The following is a 17,046-nucleotide window of genomic DNA, read 5'->3' as shown; positions in this document are numbered from 1 at the left end:
AACGTTAAAAATAATGCATTTAATCACACTTTGCATTACAAGCAAAGGGAGCTTTTGTCAATGCATGATTTCCTGGTACACCGATTCATTTTATCCCTCGCACCACCTTAGTTTGAGAAGAAGTATGAAAAATATGAGGTTAACACAGAAAAACAGATCACCAATTCAAGCTTTATGAATAATCGATTAAGCCATCAATAATTGTTTTGGTAAAGCCATCCTCCTTCCATTTTATAATTTTTCCGCCACTAGCCATGATTAAATGAGCGGTAAATAAAGTAAGAGCAAAGCGAGGGTGACTTATTTAGGCAGGCATATATATGACAGCAACACTCATGACAATGTCAATCATGTTACGTTATTATTAAAATGTTTCCTTTTCTTTTCATTACTTCTTTAACACACTACTTCTCCGCTCTGAGGCGGGTATTTTGATATATATATATATGAATGACCTCCAAAAGCGCTGAGACTTTTGATATCATGAGCGTGTCTGCAAAACTGGGGTCTCCTGCCCAGCAAAAGTCGAGCAGCCAGCGCGTGCATAGCTGTGCCGGCCTTTGAGACGCTGACTGCGCTTCTGCCTTAAGTCAAAGTGAGCACTTTTAATTTTTTCATCCTCCCCTGCGCTATAGCCCAGACAAGTGCAAACACGGACCCCTTTTCTACACCACGGCAAAATAATATTAAGGCGATTCACACTTTCTTTTGCACGATACGATTATGAGGTTCTCACCGGATTATGAAGACACACACACGAGTGGAGGACTGACAGTGCCATCACAGCCGATTAATGGCGGGACGTCTCACCAGTCTACACAAGACCCACCGCGACTGTCCCAAAAGGCGATCATAACGTCAGCGAACACATCTCTCTATACTATATAAAAGAAAAGGCAACTTTCCTTTCTTTACACCTTTTTCCTTTTATCCCAAACCAAAGCCTTTCTCTTAACACTGCAGAGGACACAAAACTAATTTTCTTTAAATGCCGGTAAGGCACATTACCAGAGGCACAAATTTGAGCGTTCACATAGAAAATGTAATTTCTATACCACAGCCATCGTGTAGCGCCTTTCAAAAGGGATCTACTACCAGAGATGATCCATATATATTTTAGCTGCTGTTAGTTACTTACCTGTTGTGTTACACAGTCTTTAAAATGTAGTTTACCCAACCACTCCAGTAGTGCTCAATGTACCTGTACTTCTTAAAACGTTAATGTTTTACTGTTTAATAACTTATAGACTATATTTTATTATTTCTCCCTTGCACTCAGTGACCAAAGCTATACACACACATATATAAAAGCTATACACACAAGTATATGTATGTGTATATATATGTATGTATGTGTATGTATATATATATATATACACACACACACCCCTATCTACATTATATATATATATATATATATATACACACACACACACACACACACACATATATACATACATACATACATACATACACACATATATATAATTTGTGTGTGTGTAGTATGTATGTGTGTGTATATATGATGTAGATAGGTATGTATATATATATGTGTGTATATGTAGATATGTATATAGATATGTAGATATGAAGATATGTATGTGTATATATATGTGTATATATATATATATATGTATGTATGTATGTATGTATGTATATGTGTGTGTGTGTGTGTGTGTGTGTGTGTGTGTGTGTATATATATGACAGCAGCAATCCAAGCTGTGAGAAAACAGTAAAAAGGAGGCGTGTCAGACGTCGTGGTACTTTTTCTGATGCAGCTAGACGAAAATAACTTTGTGACGCTGTTGCCAAATACACAAAACAATTACTTTGACAATCATGTTATATTATTTTTAAAATGTTTCCTTTTCTTTTTCATAACGTCTTTAACACACTACTTCTCCGCTGCCAAGCGCGGGTATATATATATATATATATATATATAGATAGATATGAGAACAACACTCATATCAATGACAAAACAATTACATTAACAATCATGTTACGTTATTTTTAAAATTTTTCCTTTTCTTTTTCGTACCTTCTTTAACACACTACTTCTCGCTCGAAGCCTTGGTATTCTGCTAGTATATATATATATATATATATATATATATATATATATATATGTACATATATACAGTGGAGCCTTGACTTACAAACTCAATTTGTTTCCCTTAAGAAATAATGTAAATACGTATAATGCGCTCCGAACCTCCCACAGCAACACTTACTTAACTTTTCATAATAAAAAAGGGTTGTATAATGTCCATAATTTACCAAAACACCAATAATTTTTCTAATGTTCTAACCAAAAAGTTATAAAAAGTGCCAAGCCTACAAGAAACAACAATTTCACACTGTACTCACCATTTAATTTGACATCTTTGGGCTGCAGAAAGGGAGGAGGAGGAGAATGAAACGGAAGGTGGTTATTGTTTAGAAGGAGCCTCCTTATGCAAATCTTTTCTTTGTAAAATTGTCGAGATGGAGGATTTCGACATGCTGTACATATTAGCGAGATCGGTCACACGAACACCACTTTCATATTTCCGCGCAATTCGTTTCCATTGTAATCGCTGTTTCTCAAGTTAATAATGACAGTAGTCGAGCACTCAGTTCAAAGCTGGTCGTGTTGTGAACTGCTGTAATAATACACTCCAACGCAAGCCGGTGCTGACTCAGCCTGATGACATCATTATGTGCTGCGTCAGCCCGTTAGCTAACATCCCTTAACAATCGCTTTGTTTACCTTCGTTACCTTCTCTTACTTCCTTAGCAATTATGCTACTTGCTTGCCATAGTCTTAGTGAATTACAGTGGAACCTCGGTTCACGAACGTCCCGGTTCACGTACAACTCGGTTCACAACCAAAAGATCGCCAAACTTTTGCCTCGGTTCACAACCACACATTCGGTATCTGAACAAGCCAGTTTCCCTTGCCTGTCTGAGCTGAGCTGAAAGAGAGAGAGAAAGAGAGAGAGAGAGAGAGAGAGCAAGAGCGAGCACGTGCCTGCTAGGGAGGGGGAGGAGGAGATTGCTTCACGTGTTTGCCTGCCTATCTGTAGGCTGTAGTGCAAGCGAAACCATCCCCCTCCCCCCACAGGCAGCCTGAGAGAAAGAGAGCTGCCATGCTTTTTCATTTAAGCAAAGCCGCTCCTTGTTCATTGTTTTCAATAAGACGTGCACTCTCTTTGTGCTCTACAGTATTTCGTGTGCTTTTGCAGTTAACTATGGCTTCTAAGCAAGTGGAGAGTGGTCAGAAGAAAGTTTTGAAGAAAATTGAAATCAAGTAAAGAAAGAAATTACAAAAGGTGGAAAAATGTTTACCAGTTTACTCATTTACCAATCGGAGAACCCTCGTGCTTTCAAGCAGCATAATGTAAACAAAGCCAGACTGCCAGTAATGTGGAGGGTCACAAGAACGTTCTTTTTGGAATGGCTGCATGAGGCTTTCACTCCCACCAGCTAAACAGCTAAAAGCACCAGAAACCCAAGAAATCACAAGAGAAAACACCTGAAGGAAAACACTTCATGCCAGAACTCGTTTCATGCAAGGTTAGTTTTCTTGGTGGTTTTTGCATTACGGATTTTTCAAAAGTAAATTTTTTAGTTCATAATGCGATTTGTTGCAATGTTATTTTTCTCTTTTTCAAATGTTCGCTTTTTTCCTTGTTCTTAAAACTCATGAAAGGTTTACAGATGGAGTTTTTCATAGCGATTAGGTGCGATGTTACATTTCTCTTTTCAAATGTTCGCTTTTTTCCTTGTGCTTAAAACTCATTAAAATTGTTTACATGGAGGACTTCATCGTGTGATTTGTTGCAATGTTACTTTTTTGGTTGCTTGTGAGTTGGTTTTTAAATGAAGTTCGGATTTGTGCGATGTTTTTTTCTGCTGTGCTTAAAACTCATTTTAAAAACATTGTTTACAGCGATCAGACTTTAGGTTTAATAGCGTGATCTCCTGCAATCTTACTTTTTGTTTGCTTGTGAGTTGGTTTTTGCAAACGCTTCGGATTTTTTTTCTGCTGTGTTTAAAAGTCATTTTAAAAAAAATGCTGCGCGAGCACGTGCTACAGAGAGATTAGAGAGCGCGGGCAGCTGACAGGGAAGGGATTGGGGGGACGGATAGGTGTGTGTGTGTGTTTGTGCGCTCGCTACACAGAGAGAGAGCGCGTGAGCCAGCCTGCTCCTGTAGCTGAGGTAGGGAGGGGCTTTGGTGGTGTGTGTGCTACAGAGAGAGAGCGCGAGCGAGCCAGCTCGTGTAGCTGATCAGGGAGCCTGGGTGTTTTGTGTCAGTGTTACTCAATGTTTTTACATTAGTTTACTATTACACTGTGGATTCTATGGTGTAATTAACTATATTTATGCTTAATCTTTACATATTTTTAGATATTTACATACAGTTTGTACGGTCTGGAACGGATTAATTGTATTTACATACAATCCTATGGAGGAAACTGCTTCGGTTCACGACCAACTCGGTTTATGACCAAAGTTCTGGAACGAATTATGGTCGTGAACCGAGGTTCCACTGTGTATATATAGATAAATCACTGCACTGACCAAAATTACGTCCACAAACACATGTATCTGGGCTCCGACTGACGCTTACGAACGCTCTCGGCTGTTTGTTTACAATCGCACAAGCGGATACACGTGACCGCATTTGGGTCGTAACGCAAGATATTGGTCGTAAATCAAAACAAAAACTTTGGTCGTAAATCAAGTTGTTCGCATGTGAGGCCGGTCGTATATCAAGGGTCGACTGACCAGCTGCATTATGGTCTGGTCTGCATTGAATAGTGAAGTCAGCAGAGAATATAACCATAATCAGGGTTTCTCTCCCTTCTCATTCTCCAAACACTGTGTCCATAAGACCTGTTGCAATGTGCAGGGCTTTTCCCACCCCTCTCATGGACTCTTCATTCTTTTGGCTTCTGTAAACAGTATCAGAACCAGATCTGCCAGGTTATGTGATAGCTTTTCCCCCAGGCTGTCAGACTCCTCAACACAATCCAGTCCTGAACACCCTGAGATCTTCCACTTTACCTTAAGATCTTAAATCATGATCTCTCCCTTCATTTCATGCATTAGCCACCTTAGCTGTCATTTCAAAACATCAGTCACTATATTGATCTGTGTAATATGCAATTAATGGGTGCCTGTGTAATTGTGGCACTTTATTGTATTGGTATATAGCCTGTTTAAATGTGTCTGTTTCTATACACTGTCTCATCTTATTTGTACTAAGTGTACATGGTGAGCCCTGCTTCCTCATTTCATTTCTCTCTGTATACTTGTATTTGGTAAAAATAGCAACAAAGTTTACTTTGAATTTTAAAGCAAGTATCGAGCAATTATTTCTTTTATATGGAACATTTATTTATGGACAAACACAGTAAACATTCAGAAGTTTTAACTTTACTGTTCTACATATTTTAAATTCTTATTATGAAATCTGCTATTTCCAAATGTTAGTTTGAAGAGAGAAATATGTGGCAATTTTCACTCTGAGCTTCTACTCTCCTAAAAGCCTCTGCCAACTTTATTCTCACAAAATGAGGAAGCATTTTTTTGCAGGAGTGTTAAAGGAATTAAACTTTGAGGCGACTACAAAGTGTATGTTTTTTGCATGATTTGCATATCAAACTGCAAACCACTGTAAATTGTATCTGAAGATGAAGTATTTCTTAAATGGGAAATTAGCAAAACAAGCACAGGGTGGAGATTTGAACAATTATCTATGATATGCTGCATCGACATGAGGTCTGGATGAAATTAAGACTGAAGTAGGTCTGTTAATGACTGCATTTTATTCAGTCTTTCAGATATTGCAAGCACTCTGAACACATTAGCAGACTAAAGACGTTGTGCTCCCTAGTCTCATCTGCACCGAAAGTAGATGTACTGACCCCCAAGACTCTGATCCCTTTTTTCTAAAAGAAAATAAATATTGAGCAATTCAAAACCAGAGTGGGTGTTTGCAAGGAGCCAATTTATCCTTTTTCTTGTTCTCTGTTATGTAGTCTTAGTATGACAGATGCTGTTTAAACTTTGTATTTTATATGATGAATTACTTTCTTTAATCACTTTTTTTCTAAGAGTCAGTAATGAAGGTATAGTCAGTGGAAGCATTTTCCTGGCCTGATCATATTTAGCAGATAAGGTAAAAAGCCTGCCAGTTCACATGTGTTGAGTCTATGAGAATAAAAAAGGAAAAAGTTCAAAACCAATGCATACACTTTTTATTAAATAAATAATGTTTGAATTCGCATAACAATTTATAATCGTCTGGACTGTTGGTCATTCAAGATGTGGTTTGTAGCTAAATTAACAGTATAGCAGACTTGGATAAAAACGATCCAGAGCATACCAGAGAGCACCACATTTATTCCAAAAGTGACTGACCATCTGTTGTGATGGACTGACCAGTTGTAGAGAGAACATTTTGCACAGGACAGAAAAAAGGTTATAAGAGACTGAAAAAAACATCCACTGCCAGTAATCATGTTACCAGTGTGGAAGGAAGGACACCACCAGAGAGTGGTAAGCCTGGTATGTGTATTAGAAGGGCAATGGGCAGGGACACAGTGGCACTTGTTATGGCTAATGTTTTTTCAGTTTCTTAAATATGACTCAAAATTTTACTTGTGTGTTTTATTTTAGGGTCATTTACATAAGATGTAGCTTTTAAGTGAACAAACTGTGTGATCAAGACTATAATAACTATATTATAGAGCTCATAAGGGAAAACTATCAAAACTAGACTAGTGACATCATACCGTCAAGAGATGAGGCAACAGATGGAACAGGGGAGAGCCGCAGAGACTAGAACATAAGAACAAAAGAAATTTGACAAACAAGAAGAGACCATTGACTCCATAAAGTCCATTTGTTTAGCTAATAGCTAAGCTGTCCCAATATTTCATTCAGATTCTTCTTGAAGGTTGTCAAGGTTTCTGCTTCAACTATGTGTCCCAGAGTCCCACAACTCTTTACGTAAAGAAGGGCTTTCTGGCTTTTGTCTTAAATGCACTTCCCCTTAATTTCCACTGATGTCCTTAAGTATGTGATTCACCATTAAGCTGAAAGAGTATTGCTGGATCTACTTTATCAATGCATTTGTAGATTTTGAAAGCCTAGATTAGGTCTCCACAGAGTCTCCTCTGTTTGGGACTAAACAGGTTTAATTCTCTGAGTCTGTCAGAGTAGGACATGTCCTTAAGTCCTGGGATGTACTTGGTAGATTTCCTCTACACAGCTTCCAGTGCTGCTATGTCTTTCTTGTACCATGGTGATTGGAACTGCACACAGTAGTCCAGATGCAGTCTTAGTACTGAATTATATAGTTTCAGCATAACATCCTCTAAACTGTTAATGAATACAGAGATTAGCAAGAGTAGATAAAGCTTTAAAACACTGTGGGCCAAGTTTGAGGCTACTTTATTTAAGGTGTCCATTAGAACATTAAGAACAAATGTTGTTATCTGTTAGAATACAGAGAATACAGTGGTGTGAAAAACTATTTGCCCCCTTCCTGATTTCTTATTCTTTTGCATGGTTGTCACACAAAATGTTTCTGATCATCAAACACATTTAACCATTAGTCAAATATAACACAAGTAAACACAAAATGCAGTTTTTAAATGATGGTTTTTATTATTTAAGGAGAAAAAAAAATCCAAACCTACATGGCCCTGTGTGAAAAAGTAATTGCCCCTTGTTAAAAATAACCTAACTGTGGTGTATCACACCTGAGTTCAATTTCCGTAGCCACCCCCAGGCCTGATTACTGCCACACCTGTTTCAATCAAGAAATCACTTAAATAGGAGCTGCCTGACACAGAGAAGTAGACCAAAAGCACCTCAAAAGCTAGACATCATGCCAAGATCCAAAGAAATTCAGGAACAAATGAGAACAGAAGTAATTGAGATCTATCAGTCTGGTAAAGGTTATAAAGCCATTTCTAAAGCTTTGGGACTCCAGCGAACCACAGTGAGAGCCATTATCCACAAATGGCAAAAACATGGAACAGTGGTGAACCTTCCCAGGAGTGGCCGGCCGACCAAAATTACCCCAAGAGCGCAGAGACGACTCATCCGAGAGCTCACAAAGACCCCAGGACAACGTCTAAAGAACTGCAGGCCTCACTTGCCTCAATTAAGGTCAGTGTTCACGACTCCACCATAAGAAAGAGACTGGGCAAAAACGGCCTGCATGGCAGATTTCCAAGATGCAAATCACTGTTAAGCAAAAAGAACATTAGGGCTCGTCTCAATTTTGCTAAGAAACATCTCAATGATTGCCAAGACTTTTGGGAAAATACCTTGTGGACTGATGAGACAAAAGTTGCACTTTTTGGAAGACAAATGTCCCATTACATCTGGCGTAAAAGGAACACAGCATTTCAGAAAAAGAACATCATACCAACAGTAAAATATGGTGGTGGTAGTGTGATGGTCTGGGGTTGTTTTGCTGCTTCAGGACCTGGAAGGCCTGCTGTGATAGATGGAACCATGAATTCTACTGTCTACCAAAAAATCCTGAAGGAGAATGTCCGGCCATCTGTTCGTCAACTCAAGCTGAAGCGATCTTGGGTGCTGCAACAGGACAATGACCCAAAACACACCAGCAAATCCACCTCTGAATGGCTGAAGAAAAACAAAATGAAGAGTTTGGAGTGGCCTAGTGAAAGTCCTGACCTGAATCCAATTGAGATGCTATGGCATGACCTTATAAAGGCGGTTCATGCTAGAAAACCCTCAAATAAAGCTGAATTACAACAATTCTGCAAAGATGAGTGGGCCAAAAGACTCATTGCAAGTTATCGCAAACGCTTGATTGCAGTTATTGCTGCTAAGGGTGGCCCAACCAGTTATTAGGTTCGGGGGCAATTACTTTTTCACACAGGGCCATGTAGGTTTAGATTTTTTTTCTCCCTAAATAATAAAAACTATCATTTAAAACTGTATTTTCTGTTTACTTGTGTTATATTTGACTAATGGTTAAATGTGTTTGATGATCAGAAACATTTTGTGTGACAAACATGCAAAAGAATAAGAAATCAGGAAGGGGGCAAACAGTTTTTCACACCACTGTATGTTTAAGCTCAGTTAAACTAACCGGTGTGAATATGCTTGTAGAAGATGTGAAGTAAGGGCATTTGGGAACATTGTTGTCTATCTGGTATCTCATAATTAGCTTAAAATAACTTCAGGTTACAAGGTAGGGAGGCCAAGGGTGAATGATCACTTGCTTAGTTTTACTGAAAATAAGCATCAAGCCACAGTATAAAAGACGTCATCTTTATTGGCTTGACGCAAATGCTACATAGCTTATCAGGTGCAGATGACAGACAGCTTTTAATATGAGAACAGACTTGGTATTAGAGAGTGAGAGCAAGAGATGGCATAGGTAGTTCTGGAGCCACACCAAAACATTGAGCTGTCCAAAGATGAAAGTACAGCATCAACTAAAATGCACTTCAGTTAATAAAAAGAGGACAAAGGCTGCACCATAGTGGTACATACTTTTAAAGAATGCTGTAGTTGGATTCAGAAGAATGGACTCTTTAATTTACACAGCTATGTCTCTTTTGGCTATACTGAAGTGAAGCTTAGTCTATGAACATTGATTTGAATCCCTCAGGTTGTATTTTTATTCTGCTTCTGACTTCTAACATTTATGTCTGGTTTCTCTGCAAATAAATATACTCAGCAAAAAAAGAAACGTTCCTTTTTCCAGGACTGTGTATTTCAACAATAATGTTTTAAAAATCCAAATAACTTTACAGATCTTCATTGTAAAGGGTTTAAACAATGTTTTCCATGCATGTTCAATTACCCATAATCAATTAATTAACATGCACCTGTGGAATGGTCGTTAAGACCTTAACAGCTTACAGAAAGTAGGCATTTAAGGTCACAGTTCTAAAAACGCAGGACACTAAAGAGACTTGTCTACCGACTGTGAAAAACACCCAAAGAAAGATGCCCAGGGTCCCTGCTCATCTGCGTGAACGTGCATAAATTGCCATGTCCGCACTGTGAGACGCCTAAGACAGCACTACAGGGAGACAGGAAGGACAGCTGATCATCCTCGCAGTGGAAGAGCCTGGATCTCAATCCCATTGAGCACGTCTGGGACCTGTTGGATCGCAGGGTGAGGGCTAGGGCCATTCCCCCCAGAAATGTCCAGGAACTTGCAGGTGCATTGGTGGAAGAGTGGGGTAACATCTCACAGCAAGAACTGACAAATCTGGTCCAGTCCATGAGGAGGAGATGCACTGCAGTACTTCAAGCAGCTGGTGGCCACACTTTTGATTTTGAGCCTCCCTTCATTCAGGGACACATTGTGAAACATTTTTAGTTTATGTCTTATGGTGTTGACTCTTTTAGTGTTCATACAAATATTTACACATTAAGTTTACTGAAAGTAAAAACAGTTGAAAGTCAGAGGACGTTTCTTTTTTTGCTGAGTATATAAGAAATAATTAAAATGAAGTGTGAGTATCACCTCGTCGTCTCCAAGGTAAGTAGAGGAGATTGTTGTTTGGTGACACCAAGATTTTATAATTCTACCCTTTAGCTGCAAAGTGATTGTGATCTTGGTCGGAAGTAACCTTAGAAGTGGGTTTAAAGTCTTCTTAAGCTGAAAGACCTTTGTGTTTACAGTCTGAGGTGAGTTGGGTAAAGGACTCGCTGTTGGAAGGCAAAATGGCCGGAGTAGATAGGTAGATGAAAAGAGAGAGAGGGATGAGAAATGAAGAACAGTGTTGCAGTTTGAAGTTAGTGAGCTACCTCAGCAGGTAAACTTAAATTCAACACCCAGTTGACTAGGCCAGAAAATGCAGTTTACCTTCTGTGTATTTGTAGCTTCATTTATCCCTGTCTGTGTGCTTGATTTATTACTAAAGGCATCAATTTGTTTATAGCAGGCTTCCATGATATGGATCTGATCGCCACAATGGTCCTGTTCTGTCAATAGTAAAAGCTTCAGAAACAATCAAAATGCCATTAAAATGATCACAACAAAAAATTACATTGTAGGTGCCCTATAATGAAATAAATCTGCTGCTAATTAGTTGTAAAGAAAAACAACTACCCCACACTCAGTCAGAAGCCAGTTTACCAGTCATTTTTTCTAGAATGAAAATGCTAGAAAATTAGACAGACTGCAACAACTGAAAGCAAATGAAAACAAGTATATTGTGTCCCTCAAGTAAGGAGGAGACTACATGATAATTGTTGGAAAAACATAATATTTATTGTGATCTTAAGAATAGGAGATGAGAATATTATGTGATATCCACAGCTAAACAGTGGACTGCTCATCTCAATTTTGCACAATGCAGTTGATTTTTTGTGAGGTAGGTTTTTTCTTTTTATTTTGGTGTGTTTGGGGCAAAGTCTTTATAGACAGATTTTAATTTGTTTTCATCCTGGTTTGACTTGAGCTCTGCCCCTGGCAATATTTTTTCTTTCTTGGATTTTTCCCTGTTAATTTTAAAATTGTGTTCTTTTTCATTGTTAATAGCCCCTCCTTCCAATTAAGATTGGAGATAGAGAAGTGGGGAGCTCTTATTTTGATTCATTCTTAGGCACTGTTGCTAATTTAGCACAGTCACCTGAGGACAAATAAGAGGATTTTAGCCTCAGTACTTTGCTGAGGTATTGTGTTGTATTGCCATTCAAATTAGATTTGAATCTTTATATTTCTGGTCTTTGTTTTTGATTATCTGGATTAGAGTTTTAGAGATAGATTTGGAGCTTGGTCTCCAGGATTGGACTTTGAAATCTGTTTTGTTACCTTCCATTAAGGTCTGATTTTTCAATATTTGGCTTTTTTCTGTTTTAGTTTTTCCTGGTCCTCTGGGACCTAGTGATTGGGTTCTGGGCCTTGAATTTATTCGTTAGAATTTAGTACTTTTAGCTAGTATTACATTGGAGCAGCACTCAAAATAGAAAAAAATGCTGTGAGGCCTTGAAAAGATAGATAAACCAGGCCAGGGCCTAGAACAGGGCTCACACCAGGAAGCTTGACCTCAAACTCCACTAGTAGACTGTGGCCTACATGGGTCTAAAAGAAACCCTGATTCTTAAAGCTGAAAATACTTACAGGGAAATGAAATGTTAAAAAACAAGGCCATAGCGCAACAATTAAAAATGAAGATATTTATTTATGTAAATGCAAGAACCAAAAAAGTAACAAAATTAGGCAGTAAGGGCAAGCCAATGCAAACAGGTCCCAAATTACAATGCAATAAACAGAATCCATGAAACAGATTCAGAACCTATTAACTATAAAATCAGTACTCACTTTGATACGCACTCTATAATCTGCAATGAACCACTGACATTTCCACTGCTGACCCCACACAATATATACAGTAGGCTGAAGATAGTCCATTAGCAGTGACTTTAGGGTGGGGTTCCATTCACAAAACACAAGAGGGCACTAAAAATGCATAAAAACTTAATAGTAAAGAACCATAACAATATTAATAAAAACGTAATCTATATTAATTTAAAAATATATAATACATAAACATAAGAAAAAAAATTTAAGCAAAGAATGTGAAAAGTGGGAAAGTAAACATAAACCAGGAAACACCCTAGCTGAAACATAGCAGTTTTTTCCCAATTTTTCTTTTAGTATTTTTTTCAGTAAATTTTGTGGCTTTAATTGTGAATGTATCTGTTGTGGTGTACAGAATCTGTACATTTTGGTCTATATTTTCATTTTATTTTGTTCAAAACAAAAAAAAACAGATGAACATAAGTATAGGTCACTAGCATGGACAGTTAACATCAAAGGCAATCTATTTTCCTAAATTGTACCAATTTCATTACCATCTGTTTGAACTGAGCAGGAATTCAGGACACGCCTCAAGCTGTATTGATGATTTTATCACCTGTGAAGGGAAGGCACCAGGACTTGGGAAAGAAAGACATGCTATTGTTCAAGCTGTATCCTGTGAATAGAAGGAAATGCTATGGGCCTGGAAATTACAGCTTGAGACAGGAGATTGTTAAAACATTAGAAACTTTATTGCTTTAAAAAATGGACATACTCAAAAAAGATTAAAGCATTTGAGCGAATTCATCCATCATATTTACAGCCAGCCCATCGGAATGCCTAACAATCAAGTGTTGCGAAACCCAGGTAGAATTTTATAATTAACTAGCAGAATACCCGCGCTTCGCAGCGGAGTAGTGTGTTAAAGAAGTTATGAAAAAGAAAAGCAAACATTTTAAAAATAACGTAAGATGATTGTTAATGTAATTGTTTTGTCATTGTCATGAGTGTTGCTGGCATATATATATATATATATATATATATATATATATATACACACATATATACACATACATATATACAGTTATATATATATACATATACACACATACATATATATACATATACATATATATACACATACTGTATATATACACACACACATATATACATACTGTATATACAACATATACATATCTACATATATATATCTACATATATATATTAGGGGTGGGACTCGATTAAAAAAATTAATCCAATTAATTAGAGGCTGTGTAAGAATTAATCTTGATTAATCGTATGTAATCGCACATGTAAATTTGCCCCAAATCGCAAATGTTTTGTTTTTTTTTTAATTTAAAACGGTTTTAGTGGGCAAATAATAGACATGGACATGAATATTGTAAACTGAAGCTGTTTTAATTTCTGAAAAAAAAAGCTTTTAAACTGCATTTGAATTCAAAACAGAAACAAAAATATCATCCCTGGTTAAAATTGGGCAGACTTAAAAATAAAGTGGTAGTTTAAGTACTTTAAGTACATTTTCAGAATAGTATTGCCTTTAAATAATAATAACCAAAATTTCAACATAAAGTGCAGTTTTCTTCTTAAAAAAATAAGTCAGAAACATAAAAGGTAATTTGACCAGCTTACTCTTTAAACTCTGAGTAACATTAGCCAAAATTATTTTGTACATTAGGCTAAAACAGTGTGATCATTGAACATTTTGTAATTAGATGTATTTAGAATTACTAACGGTCACGGAAGTCCAATGATCCCCAGTAAGAGCCACAAAGTCTGCTTTCTGTAATGCATCTAATTTTGCTTGCTTTTCAGTGTGCACAAAACCATGCTTTTATCAAGGCTTATTTCGGGTAGTCGAAATGATCAGTCGTAGGAGCGCTTTATTCCGACTCTAACATTTTTGTAGCTGTGATGTGTGCATCAGTGTAATGGATGTACCAGGAAATCATGCATTGACAAAAGTTCCCGTTTGCTTGGAATTGAAAGTGTGATTAAATGCGTTATTTTTTAACGAGTTATGGAGTACATGCATCGAAGCTTCTCAGCTGTGCTTGTGCTAAGAAAGGGAAAATTTTAAAATAACGTAACATGATTCTGCGTTAACCTAATATTTTTTCATACGTCCCAAACCAAGGAGATGCGAAGGTAAAATGAAGCAGGTAGCGCGCGTACATAGTCAGTACATCCCCTCTCGGGAATCGAACCTCGAATGTCGGCGTTAGAGGAAGACTCTACAATTAGCACAGCGTGTGGATTGTCTATGCTAAAGTATGTATTGTAGATCGGGGTATATATATACATTTATATATATATACCCGTGTACCGCAATGGAGAAGTAGAAGTTATGAAAAAGAAAAGGGAACATTTTAAAAATAACGTAACATGATTCTGCGTTAACCTAATATTTTTTCATACGTCCCAAACCAAGGAGATGCGAAGGTAAAATGAAGCAGGTAGCGCGCGTACATAGTCAGTACACCCCCTCTCGGGAATTGAACCTCGAATGTCGGCGTTAGAGGCGAAGACTCTACAATTGCGCCACAGCGTGTGGCTTGTCTATGCTAAAGTTTGTATTGTAGATCGGGGTATATATATACATTTATATATATATACCCGTGTACCACAATGGAGAAGTAGAAGTTATGAAAAAGAAAAGGGAACATTTAAAAAATAACGTAACATGATTGTCAATATACAGTAATTGTTTTGTGAGTGTTATTGAATGTTGCTGTCATCAAGGATTTGATTATCATTATTTCTTTCAATCAGGCTCGTATTTGTAGGATGTGTTCAAGTTACATTCCGTGTTTGTCAATCGTTGTAAAGATAAGAGGTTTCATTCATCGATTAGTTCCTTACTGCATCAATAAACAGCTCGTCTTCCTCTTTATCTGAGACGTGACAAACTGCATGCACGTTGTTTTTTGTTTTTTTTATGCTGTCTTCCTTTAGCAGGACATTCACTTTTTCCACTGTGTGCTTTGTTTCCGCAGTAGCTGCACTTATGAATATGATTGTATGTATAAGACGCTTCATATTTTTTTGCTGCCTTCTCAATTGTGTAATTCGGTTTTTGTTCAGCACTCTTTGGAACTGTTGCTTTTTGTCTGCGCATTGCGCCAGTTCACGTGAGCAGCTTGGTGTTCTTGCATCGAAGGTTCCCAGCTGTACTGGTGCCATCTCGTGTAATGTCAGCTAAGACCCGGCACTTAAAAGTTTCTCTCGCAGTTTCAATGAGTTTGTGCCAAACACCACCCTGACCATCTCATCTTCCTCTGCATAAGCACAGTCCTTCACACGTGAATATTTACCGGCAGTGTTTGTATTGGATTGCCGCTGATGGACGGCCTTATATAGGCAGGCACTAAATTACAAATGCTAGTGGCAGCCTGTCTATGAACTTAATTTAATATAAACTTACGGTTCACGCCGTGCTTTGTTTCCGCAGTAGCTGTACTTATGAATATGCTTGTATGCATCATTTGCTTCATAATGTTTTTCTGCCTTCTCAATTGTGAAATGGCGTTTTGTGCTCATCGCTGTTTGGAATCTTCCTTGTTCTCTACGTACTTACGTAGGAGGCGTGATGATGTCACACGAAACTCCGCCCCCCACGGCCATCTCCAACTCAAGACTCCATTACATTATATGGGGAAAAATAGCTTCCAGTTATGACCCTTATGCGTAGAATTTCGAAATGAAACCTGCCCAACTTTTGTAAGTAAGCTGTAAGGAATAAGCCTGCCACATTTCAGCCTTCTACCTACACGGGAAGTTGGAGAATTAGTGATGAGTCAGTGAGTCAGTGAGGGAGGGCTTTGCCTTTTATTAGTATAGATATGCTTCGCCTAAAAGTGATGTCAGAAGAGGAACGGCGACAATGGAAGAACGACGTCAGAAGAGAAAACAAAGACACGTGTGACCAGTTTTATCTTATCATCAGTTAATGGCATTTCATGACATCGATTGCTACATCAGAACTGCTATAGGACTTTCATCCTTGACATCTCTAATTCCTTTCAGTAAGCTTTTTAAGACTATATATCTAGACTTTACTATCAATCTTATGTCCTATTACAGTACTTATTATTGTTCTTTAATAAATACCAACTTGTTTTCATCTTTCTATACATTGTCTTTATATATAGAGTGATTGAAGTAATAAAGTAGATATTTTTTTAAAAGTACCTGGAGCAGCCAGAGGTTTGTCATATGCTCTGTTCTGCAAGGTTTATTAAGGCTGAGGGTGAAAGCTCCACCCAATAGTAGGGAACAGTACGCAAAGTAAGACATATTTGGATGATAAATGGCCTAAAGTCAAGGATGCCAAGCCTTTGGATGTTTAAATATATTCCTAGTATTTAGGTCTGAGATATATTTAAAACATTGTTTGTTGTTCGTGCTGATAATAAGTAAGTCTCTTGAAGTGCTAATTGAGTGATAAGTTGTGTTATTCCTATGACACTTGTGTGGTTTAAAGTGCTAGAAATTAACCAGCTGTGTGTGTCATTCTTTGGACACTGTTGTGGTTAGGGTCTGAGTGTATGTGTATATCTATGTATGTGCAGCAAGTACATGTAAGGGGTAGAAAGAGGGAAAAAATCATGATAACACAACATTAATTATTGATTTCATAATTTTCTTAGTATTATGTCCTTTTCTTTTCATTGCCAAATTTTGTGTTAGTAAGTCTTTTGTTTATTTAGTAATTCTGGTGT

Source organism: Polypterus senegalus, chromosome 4 (genome assembly GCF_016835505.1).
Source record: "Polypterus senegalus isolate Bchr_013 chromosome 4, ASM1683550v1, whole genome shotgun sequence".
Classification (NCBI taxonomy): Eukaryota; Metazoa; Chordata; class Cladistia; order Polypteriformes; family Polypteridae; genus Polypterus; species Polypterus senegalus.
Note: the sequence above shows the minus strand (reverse complement) of the source record.